Here is an 18,927-nt window from a genome sequence, read left to right as displayed (position 1 = left end):
GTCTATATGTATTTTGTGGTCACACCCTCATTGCACCCCCGCCTAATGGTTTTAAAAAATAGTGGTGAGCACAACTTTCCCTTGTTTGTTATATATATATATATATATATATATATATATATATATATATATATATATATATATATAATATATATATATATATATATTTATTTATTTATTTATATATTATAATAGAGGATATTAGAAATGACATGACCAAAAAAAAGGCAGCAGTTGTCCCTTCACACAGATCATAGCTGATGATGGCGCTAAACACTGTTTATACTGTATATACAGAATAATGTGATATATCAGAACTTTATACAGGTAAAAGAACTCCAAGGAGACTTCTGCCATCTTTATATTTCACAACAGGCATCACAGAGTTATGTGACACAAATGACATCACTAATCACTGATTAAAATAGTCGACATCACTAAGGAACTCTTATGATCTAACATTTCAGGATATTTATGGCTCTTACATATTATAGAGATTTCCTGGGATATAGGAGGTACAATGTTCTCTATATGTTGCACACGTTATTCAGGGATATTAATAAAGTAATATGGAAATATTTTTCAAACTTAAAATTAAATGTTTTTTTTTCTAAAACGTTTTCACCTTTAAGAAAATGATGCTTTTTTGTTGCCTTGACAACTCTATGGGGCATTGCAGTGACGAAAGATTGATGGGCCCCCAAGCACCCACACAGACATGCCATGACTTGGTTGCGGCGTTAGAACAAAAAGCTCATAGTATATTTTCAGCTCCTTTGTAATGAGGGCACTGACGACAGAAGGAGAACAGCTAGCAGTCCTCATCAGCCTTACATTGTATATATCCAGAGCCAAGCAACAGACTCAGGAAAAATGTCCTCGTTATTTTGTTTTAATGAGAACATAGTGGCACCTGGGCTTAATTGTTAGCTTGGTAACATGAAACAACGCATGCTACAGCTTCCATGACTGTTTATTATGCAGATACAAATTAGGAGGCAACGGTATTAGCAAATCACTTTGCTTTTTACTTGAGCAGAAGTCAATAATACAAAGCAGGGTTAATGGGAACATTACTAATTAATTAAGAATTTGAACCTTCTAAAACAAACTGATCTGAAAGCAAAGCAATATCAGTACAGCATTTCTATTTTTAGCATGCCAGACATAATTGTGGTGATATTGTAATTCCCGTTCTGTTTTTTGTAGTGACTTTCACAAAGCAGCACCCGCATCTACAAACTTCAAAGAAGGTATCACTGAACATTGGTATTTGATATTCAAAATATTGAATAAGAAAGCTAAAAAGCACTCAAAACCAATTAGAAAACAGGCACATGGTTATATAAAAAAAGATTTTACTCATAATTCCAGAACTGCAATTGGCTTCACCATCTCAAAATGTTGCAGCAGATATATGCAAATGGGAACAGGTGCTTTATTTTAAAAGAACTAGAAATATAATATACTGTACATATAGGAACTCCATGGTTTTAATAAAGAATGGCATGTAGGCCTTAACTTAAGCACTTGAAGAGCCACTATTCAACTATTCAACAATTCAGTAGAATTTTCAATCTTGATTGCTGCCTTGTTTAGGGAAATACCCAAAAGCAGTGGTCCCCAACCTGTAGCTCGTGTGTAACATGTTGCTCTCCAACCCCTTGGATGTTGCTCCCATTGGCCTCAAAGCAGGTGCTTATTTTTGAATTCCAGGCTTGGAGGCAAATTTTAGTTCTATGAAAACCAGGTGTACTGCCAAACAGAGCCTCAATCTACGTTTACAATCCACACAGGGCCTACCAAATAGGCAATCACAGCACCCCAAGAACATTTTTTCATGCTAGTGTTGCTCCCCAACTCCTTTTACTTCTGAATGTTGCTCATGGGTTCAAAAGGTTGGGGATCCCTCCCTAAAGTTATCTCAAAGTACAGGCCAACTTAGTGAGCTATTCTTTTTATGCCTGCAGAAAGCCCCAGTAATGACAAACCAACTTCTTGCCTATTGGGTCACTACCTATAATGATTGCTTTAAGGGGATTTCCATTATAAATATAAATGATAACAGCGATAAGATTACAGGTGGGTTAAAGATAGAGATAAGAGATACTGTGGTCAGTCAAGTCAGTCAAGTTGCAAAAAGTGGAACCATTTCATGTACATAGAAGTATCCTCTGCATTTGATTTTGTCAGAGATGTGCTAAATGACTATGTGTTACATTCTGGCCACAATCTTTTTCCCACAAGAGCCAATGGACAGTTGCCTTGCATTAGGCAGTCACACCACATCTCATTAAAAACCCTTTACCACAAAGCCTTGGTTTTATTAGTGAGATCATGAACGGTCGGTGCAATAAGCACCAAACACAAAACTATCATGGCAAAAAGCACAGCCATATTATGCCTGTGCTCCTTTTAACATTCAAGCATACTAATGCCCTCACAATGTGACCTTTGCAATACCACTGTATTGAGATATATAGAATATTACTTTTTAATTATTAAAAAAATATATATATACAAGTATTAAAAATCTATCTTTAAGGTTTTAGGCTACAAAATATATTAGCTGGTCCTCATAAGTAATAAATATTTAATCAGTTCTTTTTATATTTGTTGAAGAGTATATACAGAACAGAGGAGTTGTTAAATGAGAAATAACATTAGACCTATCCTTGTATCCCTGTCAGGTGACCATGGCCAAGTAAAACACTTATATCCCTGAAGAAGCCAAGTCCTCAGAGAAACGCGTTGGGTGGCATAGTTGGACGGTGGTAGAATAGCTCCCACTCACTCCCCACGTAGATAGGTAGGATCACTGGGGAATGCTTGGAAGGGAGGGAAAGGGTGTTGTGGGTAGACTTTCCCGGTTTTCAAACTGGGGCTTTAATACTTTCCACCACTTATTTAACTTGAACTTGTGTTACCTGCCACCAATCTACCAGAAGAGGAGAAGTAGAAGGTGGGCAGATTACTCCCGCATGCTTCTTGGAACATAAGTTTGAATTATTCTCACGGAGCATATTGAAGGGAGGCTTAAATAACCAACACCCAGACGTTATACTGGGTGACTTAAACAGCAAAAAAATATGGGTCCCCTTCCATGACCTTTTCAAATGATACCCTTGCATGGGCACCACACACTGACCCATTTGCATTGTCTACAATAGGTCAAAAGTCCACTACAATAACAAGGAAAGATAAAATGCCAGGCAATCAACATTAACTTGAATGTAGATGAATAAAGACAGTTATATGACTTTGTTTTAAGACCAAATTTTTTTTTTTATTATTAAAAAATTTGTTGTAGGTCTGTTACATTTCTGCATTTTTACTCTGTCTATGCCAGAAGATCTACAGGGTCTATATCTCTGTGTATTTCTATTCATGAACATCTATTAAATGTATATACAGTACATACCATGCTTTTATCATACTCCATTATTTAATGTTTTCTGCTGGAACCTGCTCATCTTTCTGTACGATTTACAGGCCTGAACTCCCTGCTGTGTTTTATAGATTTTTTTATTTTTTTTAGTGTAATAACTGAGTCTGAATGTTTCATCTATGATTTCTGAATTTTATGCAGTGATTTTATACAATTTTGAGTGAAATATTCTTTGGAACTGCTACCAAATAATTTATAGTAAATGGGCCACAGGGCAGGCTTTTAACCACAAAGAGCCGACTTTGATCAAAGTGCTGCATTTTCATAGGGACAGAGTGTACTAATGCTTTCTTCTGAGATTTCAATAAACATGTCCAGACAGATATTTTTTTTAAAATGTCTTATGAAGAAAATACAAGGATTCTTTATATCTTTTGTAATTTTTTTTTTTACATTTCTTGCATTTGATTTACAACTAGTTTTTCAAAGCTGGCCATACATAGTCTGTTCAAGATCTGCTCATTTGGTGAGGTCCCTAAAAGAGTTGACATTGGCCCAATCTGCCATCTACATGGTTGGCCAAGTTGGGTTCATCCAGCTGTTTGGCCCCTGGGCTGTGCAGAGCTGAGGTTCTATATTTTATACTGTAAAGTCAAACATGTGATCATAATTTAGCTGAATCAGAAGCCAATACTGAAACTATCTATATCTATATCACAGCAAATCAAATAGGCACCAAGGACAAATTCAGCAGACTGTTCTGTTCTATAAACCCATGACCCCTATTATCTCAAAGATATAAAGAGATGTCACCTCACCACTTTATACTTAGTCACATGCTTAAAGGAGAAGGAAAGGCTAAAATTAAGTAAGCTTTATCAGAAAGGTCTATATAAATACACCAGTAAACCCTCAAAGTAATGCTGCTCTGAGTCTTCTGTCAAAAGAAACACAGCATTTCTTTCCGTCTATTGTGTATACATGGGCTTCTGTATCAGACTTCCTGTTTTCAGCTTAAACCTCCAGGGCTAGGGCTTGAGCATGCTCAGTTTGCTCCTCGCCTGCTCCCTCCTCCCCAACCTGCTGTAATCTGAGCCCAGAGCTATGAGTGAGCAGGGAAACTCAGGCCGGATGTGATGTCACACCAAGTGAATATGGTTGCTATCCTAAACAAGCAGAGAGCTTCTAGGGCTGTTTACTCAGATATGGTAAAGCATTCTACAGAATAAATAGTGTTATAGCTTGCACTGTTGTGGCTAATCTATTGGCAATAAACTGCTTCAGTACTTTTCCTTCTCCTTTAATTCACATCCGGCATGCTAATTAGCCATTCATTTACATGTATAGCGCAAGACTAAACTAAACCTGTGCATTGAGCAGCATGCATCTAATGAATTCTCAAGTAGTCATGCAGCATGTGAATTTAATCTGCATTTAGTTTAGAAGGGCTGAGGCTGCAAATCCACAAGCAGACAGAAGTAGCTGATAATGAGAATGAAATGATACACTGTACAATGTGACGAATACAATGTACGCTTTTAAGTTCCAGTACTACACGTATGGGACCTCTTATCCAGAATGCTCGGAGTCTGGGTTTTTCTGGATAACATATCTTTCCATAATTTCATACCTTAATACAAGAGCAGAAAGGGGAATTCCAGGGGCACTTCTCAAGAGGTTCTGCATCATGCACATGAGTTACTGCACTGGTGTCTTATCCTTCCCATAAAAACACTTATCGTAAGAAACACACAGTGTGGCTCTTCTCGATGCATTATAAAGATCTCATGAACTGAATAGATCTTGTGAATTCTTGCAACCAACATGTGTCTTGTACCTGTAGCCATCATATGAAAATCTCTTAATAAATCCTTGTTGTAAAGATTCCTAATGGCATATTCGCACACCCTGGCCTTGAGCCTTGAGCTACATTTACATTTCCCATTATGAGCTTCTTTTCTCTGCGTTACAAGAGGGAATTAGCACTTTCCGCAGTTATATTATACAGGTATGGGATCCGTTATCTGGAAACCTTTATCCCGAAAATGCTAAATGCCGTCCCTCTTACACTCCTTTTTATTCAAACATTCCACATTTTTAAAAATGATTTCCCTTTTCTCTGTAATAATAAAACAGTACCTTATACCTGGCCCAAAGTAATATATAATTAATCATTATTGGAAGCAAAGCCAACCTATTTTGTTTATTTAATGTTTTAATGATTTTCTAGTAGACCTAAGGCATGAAGATCCAAATAACAGAAATATCCCCTGTCCAGAAAACCCCAGGTGCCGAGCATTCTGGATAATAGGTCCCATACCTGTATACATAATGGTATACATATGCAGGCACACATAGCAATAAATACAATACAAAAACATAAAATTCCTATCAATCATATAATAAAATGTAATGTTTTAGGACACACCTTGTCCTTTGCCAGCATAATACAACATTCAGAACTATAGCAGCAGCAGTAATTACTGGGAGACTGAGTCGGCTGGGTTGGGCTGATGGATGTGTATGTGGGAAGGAGTGTTACGTTGATGCTGTGATGGAATATTCATGCTGCATAGTGATTAACTGCAACCAAAACAGTAATCAAGACCTTGCAGGAACTGTTAGGCACCTTAGTAACACACTCAGAGCTACTGACTTTTAAAGCTAGAAACATATTTGACAGCAACAGCCCTATGTTATATTAGGGCCATTTTCATCCTATAGGTGCGTAGATTGTCCGAAAATATCCAAGTTTATCTCTTAAAGCCGTAGTATGTAATGTAGTAAAAAGTTTTAACTTTGCCTACATGTACCTGTCACAATCAATCAGATATTTGTCTTCAATGGACCAGTAAGTGCTATGTGCTGGTTGGTTGCTATGGGTTATAAGACAAATAGAAGATAAAATAAATTTATTACATTGTGTGCTAAACCGCGCATGTGTTATATGCTGGGAAAATTTGGTTCCTACAGCTGTACTGAAAACTGAATTGCTGCCTTCATGGCTACACAATAGCTTAATTACATAAACTATATTGGAGTATTAGGAGCAAATATTTTTGCTGTTACTGTCCTTTTATTTCAATACACTGCTACAGCCCTGGATATCTCTCAGTAGCTTAAATTGAAGAGTTAACTCCAGGATAGAAATAATTTATTTATTTTTTGCTTAGTAGATCATTATTATGTTTAATTACACATATCCAGATTATTATCCTGTATTATTCATCTTCAGATCTATGTCAGTTCCTGCCCCAGTGGAGTTTATCTAAGATCACTATCACATTTACAGACTAAGGGCAGAGACACACACACTCAGATTCGGGGAGATTTAGTCGCCCTTCGATAATTCGCCTCTTCTTTGGATCGACTAATCTCCCCGAACTGCCTCCTCTCGTCGATTTAGATTCCTCTTGAGGCAACTTTGGGCGTCTTTGGAAAACAAATCACACTGATTGCCATCCTGCCGGCGATTTACATTCTAGCCGGTGGGAGGCAGTTCGGGGAAATTAGTCGACCCGTAGAAGAGGAGATTTGTCGCTGGGCGACTAATCTCCCTGAATCTGAGTGTCTCTGCCCTAATGGCCACACTATAATCAGGAGCCAGGCTGTACATATTTGAAGTCTGAAAGGAAAACCACACAGACACAGGGAGAATATATAAAGTCCTTGCAGATAGGACCCTTGTTGGAATCAAACATGGGACCTCTCTACTGCAAGGCAGCAATGCTATCCATCCAATCAAGCCCAATTAAAATACTTTAGATCTTATCTCCTAATATGTGGAGTGAAATGAGGTTCACAACCTCAGATCTAGATCTGCAATTGCAGTGGGGTGGGGTTCACTGAAGGTGACATTATTTAAAATATATCTGTATCTCTCTCGTATATTATCTGTATACTGCATGTGAGTGTCTCTACAGGTTTTTTTTAAAAAAAATAGCTATAACTGCACTACTAAGTTTTTGACTTTTCAGAACAACAGCTTTTCTGCTATCTTGCAGCCTGTGGTTTGTATTTTTCAGTAAGAAGAAGTAGCACAATTCAGAGACAGCCAGTAACATTAAAGAAATAGCCAATGTGTTAATTAGGTCTTGGACTCAAGTCAGAAAGGTCTTAGCTGAAAATATGGAAGAAATCCAAGCAATAACAGGTCTCCAGAAAGTCATTAAATATAAGCAAAGTATTGCAAAGACAGCTGCCCAATTTTCCTGTCATTTTCTGAAAATATAATGAAAAGATAAACCGATATTTTTCCTGTTAGGCGCAGTGCACCATACTATTATCTACCCACCCAGGATGCTCAGCCAGTTGGAAGTTGAAGCTCAGTGATATCAAGGATACCCGACCCGTTCTTGTCTTCTTGATATATAGTCGATAGTGACATTAAAACATAAAGCTTATACAAATCAAATCACACCAGCTAAGAAGTTACTGGAAGCCTAGTCAGGCAGAATGGGGTTTGTTTTCTGGTAACAATTCCTGCATCCATTTCCTTCATTGTGGCTGAAGGTTTGGTCCTCGTGCCAATAATCAGAATTTAATATGAGTTCATGCAAAGCATTTAAGAGAGGCCAGAATGAACAGCACAATGTAGTTCTGTATCAAATAAGGTTTTTAAACCAGTCCCATAAGCTCCTGACTTGGTCTGTAATCTGTTATAGGTTATGCTGACCAACTTCAGTCTCTGACAGATTTCTCCTGGACTAACATGATACAGTAGGTGATAAAATCTTTGCATTTAGTAGGAGTATCCATACCTGACGCCTTAGAGGAAGGATACCTAAAAATGCTACCTACACTGCTATGTCAAATCCCCATCAATTAATGGCTCCTGCTGATGCTATTATTGACTACAGGGAGTTTTCAGATTTAAGGAAAAATAACATCAATCCCCAGAAACAGATCTTTCTTCTGGAATCTGAAACAGCAATTTACATATAGCTGGATTTATAGCCCAGCTGTGTCCCCCAGCCTCACAAATATTCCTTATTGATCATTTCTAAATTGCTTCTCTTTGCCTGTAGTGAGTGATGATAATAACAGATGGCGTAGCAGCTAGAGAGCCCAGAACTACTCATAGATGTATCTCTTCATCCAAGTCAACTGTCCTGAGAAGATAAAGACCATCTCGCTTCCTACCATTTATGAGATGTTGTTGCTTTATTTGTTCTTTTCTGCTGTGTTCTCTTCTTTTGTGAGATGCATATTTACAATGTGATTTAACTTGCCATTCTCAATATATACTATGAAGCCTACCCCCATAACCTCAGGAGTTTGAAAGGCAAGGTTTCCAAAGCACAAGCATTGCTATGGTACATGGAATATGGCTGAAGAAATTAGGACATTTGCTGAGGCTTACAGTTCAGTCAAAGGAGAACTTTAACATAAAAATCAATATGGCTATAAATGCCTTGTAAATATATTGACCTTACTGCACTTTCTTAAGGTTTTGGTATGGTTATACAGTAATAACATGAGAGTCTGCATGGTATCATTCATATAAAATGAATGTCAAATGCTTGAACCAGGGAATGTTTCCAATTGCCATTGGGGTTGTTAAGATTGAATATACTGACTGGGCCTCAACGTCAGGTCAAGATAACAAAGGTGTCTAGTAAAGGGTTAAGCTTAAAGTCCTTGCTTGCTAGTGTATAAAATAGGAACCAAAATTGTTTTGCTTGGCACATAAAACCCCCTAGAATTCAGTCAATAAATCATATAAGAAAAAGGAGAAGTTATGTCTAGACAAGCTAATGCATAAAAGTCAGCTTCGTAACAAATGATGCTTAGTAATAAAATCCAATGACATAAAATTAAAATTAAGATGATCAATAAGATTGTTTTAAGCAAAATATGTTAATGATGGTTTGATCTGGGTATAAAATATATATAACAAAATGTGAAGGGCAGAATTCTCTGTGCAGGCCTGTCTGATTTGGTGTATTGTTAAATCTGCAGTTTGAGTATTATCTGTGTGTCCAGATGTGGTGATTGCTTGAGAGCTAAACTACTCTTCAGGGTCAGGAAGGAATGTATTCCCTCTTGAAGCATAATTGGAACTGGCTTCAGGCTGGGGTTTTGCCTTCCTCTGGATCAAAACTAGTGATGGGCGAATTTATTCGCCAGGCGCGAATTTGCGGCGAATTTGCGTGATTCGCTATCAGCGAATAAATTCGCGAAACGCCCGCGAATTTTTCAGCGAAGCGAAACGACGCAAATTCGCCCATCACTAATCAAAACAGTGGATATATGATAATGTATTTTAAGTTTTATTTGTCACAGCAGCGGTAGGACCTTGCCAGAGTACTGCACAGGAGATTTTAGAAGAGGGAGAAAGGAGGTTCTCTCCTGTGACCGCATGGTGGGTTGATTGATAAAGACACTAATACTGCTTGTTGTAGGTGCAGTCTGCTTGGATTTCCTATCATTGACACACTGCAGATTCTGAATCGCCAGCAGGGCTGCTGAACTTCTCTCATGGTAAGAGATGCAGTTCATGCTGGTAGCAGAGTTTGAGGCCATCCTGTCTGTAGGTAGCGGCAGCCTAACTCAGTGGTGGATATAATGTCATAGTGCTGATCTCATGTGAGGAACAGCAGAGCATAGTAGTGATCTCTTATGGAATTCTGGCTTTGACTATTGCCTTGGGGTGAGGCTGATAAGCTCCTATTTTTGTTTTTTTTATTTGATAAAATGTAAATAAATGCTGTGGCCATTTTACACTATTTCTGGCTCCTGTTCTTGCATTAAGAAAGTCCCATTGTCATGATCCAGTCATTTGGTCACAGGAGCTCTCCATCATGGATTTTGTCAGTGCCAGTGACACTCACATGCTCAGTGAGCTCTATGAAACTTGAAATTATCAAGCAGAATATGAGAATTGTCATTGTCATAGAAGCTATTGAAGCTATTGAATAGAAGCTACGGAGTGTTTCTATGGTGCCATGTAATGAGAATGTGACTTTTATATTCTATATTCTCAGTGTTTTGGGAGTCAGTCCCTAAGCTCAGTAAGTGACAACAGAACAGAGCATGTACAGTGAATCAGCAGAAAAGAAAATGGGGAGTTACTGGGGGCATTAGCAGGGCCCTCACTGCTAAAACATATTGTGCAACATTTCTAGCCTACTGTCATGACATACTGTCATGGAAAAACATGTTTTTTCCAAAACACATCAATTCTGCACTGAAATCCATTTCTTAAAAGAGCAAACAGATTTTTTTATATTCAATTTTGAAATCTGACATGGGGCTAGACATTTATTTATCAGTTTCCCAGCTGCCCCAGTCATGTGACTTGTGCCTGCACTTTAGGATGGAACTACTTTCTGGCAGGCTGTTATTTCTCCTACTTAATGTAACTGAATCAGTCTCAGTGGGACTTGGCTTTTACTATTAAGTGCTGTTCTTAGATCTACCAGGGAGCTGCTATCTCGTTACCTCCCATTGTTCTGTTGTTAGGCTGCTGGGGGGGGGGGAAGGGAGGTGGGTGATATCACTCCGACTTGCAGTACAGCAGTAAAGAGTGATTGAAGTTTATCAGAGCACAAGTCACATGACTGGGGGCAGCTGGGAAATTGACAATATGTCTAGCCCCATGTCAGATTTCAAAACTGAATATAACAAAATCTGTTTGCTCTTTTGAAAAATTGATTGCTGTGCAGAATTCTGCTGGAGCAGCACTATTAACTGATGCATTTTGGAAAAAAAAAAACATGTTTTCCCATGACAGTATCCTTTTAAGCTTTACTTCTCCTTTAATCCCTTCAAAATGGGTTGCTTAGCAAAGCACTTAATGCCATTCTGTAACTGTTTTCCCAGTTATTAAAATTGTATTTCACTGGCAGTTAATGATTCAAAGACTGACTTCCTAGGTTTGTTTGAACTTTATATTACACCCAAACTGGCACACTAAGGGCACATTATTGAAAGCAAATTGTAATTATTTTTAATACATTTCTCCTTGAAAACATCAGGCCCCCCAAACAGTCTTACAAGAGCGGAAATCTCCACGCAATATGCCAATGAATACTTTGTAGTCAGTAGTTAAAATAAAGCCCGTTCCCCTGGGAAATAAAGCCAAGACCGCAAATGCGTCCATAGGTCCATTTCAGCCCCCGAGCGATCTATATAAACTTGCTATTCAAATCCTAAATCACTGTGTTCTGCTGTGCTTGCTCTCTGCCAAGCATAATCAATTTACTATAGTCATTCTGCTGGAAAATCACATGGAAAAGCAGCTAAGGGACCTCCAACTCTGATGTCTATTAACTGCTTGCTGATCAGAAGGCCTGAGGCTGGCTGCAGCTACTGGGAGAGTATTCTGGTTGTGTTTAAAACTGCTGATTGTCAGGTACCAATTTGACCATTCGTTCTGAAAAAAAAAAGATTTTTTTCTGTTTTTCCTGCATTCTACAAGTCAACACACCTGGGCAGTGATATATACCCGTGTCTGTAGCAATTAACATGGTTATTACATATTCTCTGATACACATGGGTTTATTTACTTGCAGTCATGAGATGCTAACTAGTCTCCCAGTGGTCTGAAATCTCTTTATTTCATTGATATAGCTGCCAAATGTATTGGTTAGTTAAGTAAAATGGGGGAAAGCATTTGATTATAGCACCCTTTATGCCATCTATCTCCCTACTTTGGAAAATGTTCAGATCACTACGAGATGCAGCGGGGCGAGAACTGCCCAGCCAATGTGGCCCTTGCTTCAACAAGATTTTCATATCTGCCCAATCGACGGCTGCCTAATTTTTGGCCAGATATCAGTTGGGTAAACCCGTTGGAAGTCCCCATACTTGGATGATAAGCTGCCGACTTGGTCCATTGGCACCTTTAGCCCTTTGATTTGTGTGCAATCAGCCTTTTACAGATATATAGAGGAATATAAACTTAAGTGCAAATTTTTTCTTCAGAAGGCTCCACCATACTTTGCACAACTAAGTCAGTTATTTCATGGTGAATATGCTTATTTATCAAAATTTTCTCTAGTGTTACTTTCTTCCTAGAGAGACTTTGTTAACATACTTTTCTTACGCTTACGTCAACTTGAATATGGAGGGTACATAAAGGCCATATGTATGTTTATATTAGTGATGTTGGTGAAATTGCTGGAAGTGGCCACTTATTATTAAAAATGTACAAGAAAGCAAAATAAAGACAAAAGAGATTTTATATTGTCTTAGACATGAGCCCACCCTAAAACAAATGTGACATGCACTGCAAAAGGTTAAAAAGTGTAAATAACATATATTTAACAGTTACAATTTGTAAACATAATCCCACATTAATATATGAAAAAATGCCAGCATTTTGTCTTTTTTTATATGATTTTTTTGGAGTACAGGCTATAATGTCACTGACATGATAATGTTGAGGTTGTAGCTTCATCTTATCAATTCGCCAGCCAGAACTGTGTAGTAAATTGGCATTTTGGCACAACCCCCCCCCAAAAAAAACCCTGATTTGCCCCATAGAGTGGGGACTAGGGTTGCAACCTGTACCGTTTTGTTTTGAAACTGAATTTCTGATCGGCAAATCGCAACTTGCAATTCTTAGTCCTGTCCTGTGACATCACCACATCTACAACGCAACAGGCACGCCCCCTTACTGTCTGGATTTCCAAAGTGGGTGGCAACCCTAGTGGGTATAGTATTTTTAAAAGATATAAAATAATTTTATGGCATTAAAATAATTTGTTTTGGTGGCCTTAACATCAGAGGGGGTCACATCTCCAAACAAATTCACTTGCTTAAAGTGCAGATAACATAGTATTCACAGAGACATCAGCCTCCTAAGGGCAAAATGTTGATTGCCATTAAGCATATGCACAGGGAGAATAAATAAATGAATTATATGGGCCCTTTAAAGGAGCAGTTCAGTGTAAAAATAAAAACTGGGTAAATAGTTAGTTTGTGCAAAATAAATAATTGAAGTGTGTAATAAAACTTGAAGTGACTGGGTGTCACAACACTACTTCCTGTTTGCAGCTCACTAACACTGATTGGTTACTGCCTGGTAACCAATCAGTGGTAACCAATAGAGCTGCAAAACAGGAAGTAGTGTTTTGGCTTTTTGTGACAACTCACCTCCCTGGTGGTCTAGTGGTGCGCGGGGACGCCCGCCACGCCGCTCCTCTTCGTCCCAAATGCCAGCCTCTTATGGCTCGCGCATTCCTTCTATTTATAGGCGCTTGCGTGCTGGAATATTGAGGACAGGGCGCAATGGCGCGCAATTCAAAAGTATTTAAAGTGGAAAAATGTATTTCTCACTGCCCGTTATAGGATCATATTTTGTGAGTTCTTGGTGCTTCTGAGCTATTATTCTGTCTGTTATCTGATACCTGTTGTGACCCCTGCCTGTTTTGACTATCCTGATCTCTGAAATCCTGACCCTGCCTGGTAACCGACTCTTCTATATATGTATCCCTCCTGATTGATCTCCTGGTTTGACCCTTGCCTGTCTGACTCCACTTGTACTCTGCCCCGACCTGGGCTGATTTGACTACGCTTTCTGCCTACACCTTGTATTGTGACCTTCTGCCCAAAAGACTTTTTCTTTACTGTCGTGCCTCTTTGCTCATCCAGAACCCTTCGCTTGGCACCTCTCTTAATAAGACCTGGCGGCATCCGATTAGCCGAGGGCTCCTCCCGAGGTGAAAGGCGGCTGTTAAAAGCAGAAGCAAGAGCCGAGACCAGGGTGCTTAGCATAGGTTCTGGATTTAGGGTGCCGACCGTGACACTTTTATGTTACACATCCAGTTACTCCAGCCTTTATACATTACATTTTTGGCTAACTAACTATATTAGAAACATTTTTTATTTTGCACAGCCTATCTATTTACCCAGTTTTTATTTTTATACTGACACATGGATCCAGGCTGATTTATGCTGCCAGAAGAGAAGTGGGTCAATGTAACACAACGTAACACAACGTAACACAACGTAACACACAAGCATTGGATTTGCTGAGGTATGATAGTGATCAGGTCAAAATGTCACATAAAACACATTCATGTCCAAAGTAGCAATGCGGTTGTGGATACTTCGATCTACGTACTGTATCACGAGAGATAAACTATATATACTTAGAAGATTTCATTTTAGATTATCATCACTTGAGAGAAATTCAGAAGAAGTCTTTCTTTTTTAGACAACGGGGCAAATTTACTAAAGGGTGAAGTGACTAACGCGAGTTTAAATTTGGCAGCATGACGTCATTTCAGTACTTCACCGATTTACTAACGGTCGCCGGCGTAAATTCGCTAGCGAAGGAGATAGACTCTAGCGGTACTTCACTCCCTAACGCCTGGTGAATTTGCGCTCTGTCGAATGGATGTAACTACGCAAATTCACTAAGATGCGGACTTTGTTGAACGTTACCTCTTGCGCCAGACTTGCCTTCGCTTCCTCAGACCAGGCGAAGTCCCAAAAAATGCTAGCGTCTTTTCCTTTTTCAGGGTGATAGACTGAAAAAGGGCGTACATTTTTTTGGGGTAACCGGCTTCCCCCTACATTTCCTAACATATGGCACATAAACTATACACTGGGCTCATGTGTAGGGCATTATAACAACTTTATTTTATTTTATTTGATTACGGTTTCCTGGGCTTGTGTAATGTATTTGCTGCAACAAATATATCCATCCAATTTTAACTTCCTGCTGTATGCAAATTAGGCAACGCAAACGCAACTTCACTTCACTTCACTTGGCACAGTAACGCTAGCGCAACAACACCAGTGTTCCGCTCCCTGGACGCAACTTCGGATTTTAGTGAATTAGTTTTGTCCTGGCAAATTTACGCCTGGCAAAGTGTTGCGCTGTGAGCGAAGCCATCGCTGGCGAATTTTTGGAGGTTAGTAAATTTGCCCCAATGTGTACTTGACTTTCCTTATTTTTGCTACAAAAAAGATCCCCTCTAAAGCTGGCCATAGACGCAAAGATCCGATCGTATGAATCGAGGATTCTGGCCAGTAATGGCCCCTGTGGCTGGAGGCCAAGGATAACCTGGCATTACAATCAACAGATATAATACAATTCTATTTACACAAAAATGATTTACACATGTAGACAAACAGTGATTTATGACCACATGCTCAATTGCTTTCATGCAAATTTCCCATGGTCAGTTGCGTGTTAAACATCATTCATTCAGTCAATGTATTGCCTCAAAATGTGCTCTTTGCACTTCCATAGTTGTGCTCACTGCTGTTCAGTTTTCCTTCCAAATCAAGTACAGTTGCACCTATTGATGTAGAGGTAATTCCAGGGTTTCCTAAGCATCATGCATCAATAGATGCAGAACACTTGCCTCTAAAGCAGTGATTAGTGATGGGCGAATTTGCGTCGCCGAAAAATTTCGCGCGAAATGGCGAAAACTTCACGAACTGCACCCCGTTTTTGACGCCGGCGCCCGTTTTTTAATTTTTTCCGCGAATTTTCGCTGGCGTTCCGTGAATTTATTCGCTGGCCGTGAATCGCGCAAATTCGCGCCTGGCGAATAAATTCGCCCATCACTAGCAGTGATAACCAACCAGTGGCCCCCGAGCAACATTTTGCTCCCAGTGGCCTCAAAGCAGGTGCTAATTTTTGAACTCATGGCTTAGAGGCAAGTTTTTGTTGCAAAAATGTACTGTCTCCTGTAGGCTGCTGGTCACATAGGGGCTACAAAATGGCCAATCACAGATCATATTTGTCACCCCCTGGAACTTGTGAAGGCAAGTTTGTTAAATTTAACACACTGTCGGCAAAAGTCAAATCACAAATCCTTCATGAACAATTTGGTCAAATCATGAGCCGAATCTAATTTCGTTGTTCATATGACTAAAAGCCATATGATTTTAAGGGTTGGCATTTCATTTTGGTTCGACCAAGAACTTGGTTGAATCTGAATCCTGCTGAAAATCTGCCCGAATCGGCATTCAGTGCATCCCTATTTCTAAATGAACCCTATACCACAGTTTAAACACACTGCTGTACCATCAAGCAGTCCAAAAGATTGTGATAGACAGATGCACTGTGGAATCACTGTGGGGTGTGGCCAAATACTGTTCTGAATTTATTGTTAATTAGAGTGATGGGAGTTTTGTTTTCAATAACAGCCCTAACAAACCAGCTTGCCAATTTTTCAAACGTTCCACATTCAATATATAAATTGCCCCAATTGCTGTATCACATACAGTGGTGTGACTGGATATTACTGGGCCCCACAGCAAATTTTTTTTCAGGCCCCCAAAATATCTAGAGCTTCTTTTAACAATATGTATTGAAATTGTATAAGAATTAGGGCTTCGTGGAGCCCCTATACCTCTTGGGACCCCCTGCAGCTGCAGGGTCTGCTTCCTCTGTAGTTACTAACCTGATCACATAAAATCTGATACAAAGCTGTATGCAAGTCAAACACAAATGTTAATTGGCAAGATGCCATTACTGTACCACCAACAGGGAGAAACAAGGTCTCACAACAAACACATTTGATTGAGATTAAAAAGTCGTTTTAATGTCGGAAACAGTGCAGCTTCCAATAACTCCTAATGACTGCAGTTTAGCATTACAATGGTGATAAAAACAAGCAAAGCCTGCTCCCAATGCAGATTCCAGCCCTCTATATACAGGGCCCTGAGCCAACCCATGCATTTACCTTCCCCACTGATCACAAGCAGAAAATCTGCAGTAAAATGTAACACTCTCAGGGAGCGTAAACATAGAATTTCAGATACAAAACAATGAGATTAGATTATAGGAGGCATTTCTTACATGGAGAGCTTGGTGCAAAGTGCAAAACAATGGGTGCAATCTGCCACAAGGTGCAAAGTGCAGCCAGACAGCATAGTTTGAATACACTAAGGGGGTAACTGTTGTACTCTTTTAGTGTTCTTGCAATTCTGTCCAGGATCTATGCAATGAACCCTAGTGTCTTTAGAGATTTCTATTTATTACCTTTATTTTATGCAATTTCTCCTATTCTAGCTATGGTAAGGACTGCTATATACATTGCATTTTTACCTACTTTATGCACTATATATATATATGTATATATATATATATACCACAAGTAAGGTCCACACTCTCAGGTCTTATATAAAATAAAAAAAGTTTATTTACATGGAAGACTAACGTTTCGGACTTTTCGTCAAAAAAAGAAAGGCCTCGGAGGAGGCCGAAACTTTAGTCTTCCATGTAAATAAAACATTTTTTATTTTGTATAAGACCTGAGAGTGCAGACCTAAATTGTGGTGATAGAGATTCTAAAATTTGGACACTGCACCCAGCCAGGCACATTTGAACCTAGTATCGAGAGCGCTGACTCTTCCATGGACTGATATATATATATATAAGTGCCAAGAACAGACCGCACTCCAAGGAATTTGCAACACTTGAAAAGTCCTTGGAGTGCGGTCTGTTCTTGGCCAGCACCTAGGCAGTGGATATATAGTTGTGAGTGCACCAGGTCGGACTTACTATATATATATATATATATATATATATATATATATATATATATATATATATATATATATTCCACCATAGTGTCGGCACTCACGAAAAACGATCTTCGTATGCCTGGGTGCAGAGACAATAATTTCATCTACAACAATCCAAAGGAATCCGCACTCACAGGTCTTAAATAAAATTAAGAATATTTATTAGAACAGATGACTAACGTTTCGGCCTCTCCGAGGCCTTTCTCAAAGTATTCATTCTACAGAAAACATGCCTTATATACACACAACCTGGCGGGAAACAATGGTAGCTCTGACGTTTATTACTCGTCAGAACCAGAGCGACTCCAATTATACTAGATAATCACAAATCCATTGCACTATGTTATAAGATATGCATTCCAGTTAAATCTAACATTAAATTTAAATAAGATACAATGTTAAAACAAATCTAAAACAATTATAAAACCAATACATCAGGGCACTGTTCCTTAATAACTATTTTGTAACAATATACTGATTATTTGTACTCAAATTTATAACTTTGTTATCAGTGTCACAGATGTAACATTCTTTGAGGATGTCTAAAAGGTCCTGACTGTAACGCTTCCTGCTACTTCACTTGTTGCCCCCTAATGCTACAAACTTAGCTATGTGTACCCCTACAGTAAATAGTCCTCCCGCTCTCTCTAAGTATGTAAACTCCATCTTCCAAGTTATATAGTAATTAGCTGGGTGCTATTTAATAGATGCTGTCCGCTCAGGTGCCCTACTGGAATATCTATTACTAATATATCGAATACACCCCCTCTCGTGGCACTACTCATCGTGCATCCCTATATATAGAGACCCTCATACTCCATTAATATGTGGTTAGTCCAATGTTACATCTGTGACACTGATAACAAAGTTATAAATTTGAGTACAAATAATCAGTATATTGTTACAAAATAGTTATTAAGGAACAGTGCCCTGATGTATTGGTTTTATAATTGTTTTAGATTTGTTTTAACATTGTATCTTATTTAAATTTAATGTTAGATTTAACTGGAATGCATATCTTATAACATAGTGCAATGGATTTG

At 38.7% G+C, this 18,927-nt stretch overlaps 1 protein-coding gene across 1 annotated transcript in view; it reads right to left on the bottom strand.

The window, feature by feature from the left end:
• Positions 1 to 18,927, bottom strand: part of LOC108719737 (phosphatidylinositol 3,4,5-trisphosphate-dependent Rac exchanger 2 protein-like) — a 191,465-nt gene that overhangs the window by 16,900 nt on the left and 155,638 nt on the right. The gene's annotated exons all lie outside the window — the stretch shown is intronic.

Source organism: Xenopus laevis, chromosome 6S, assembly GCF_017654675.1.
Source record: "Xenopus laevis strain J_2021 chromosome 6S, Xenopus_laevis_v10.1, whole genome shotgun sequence".
Lineage (NCBI taxonomy): Eukaryota > Metazoa > Chordata > Amphibia > Anura > Pipidae > Xenopus > Xenopus laevis.
This window is presented reverse-complemented; position numbering and strand designations above follow the sequence as displayed.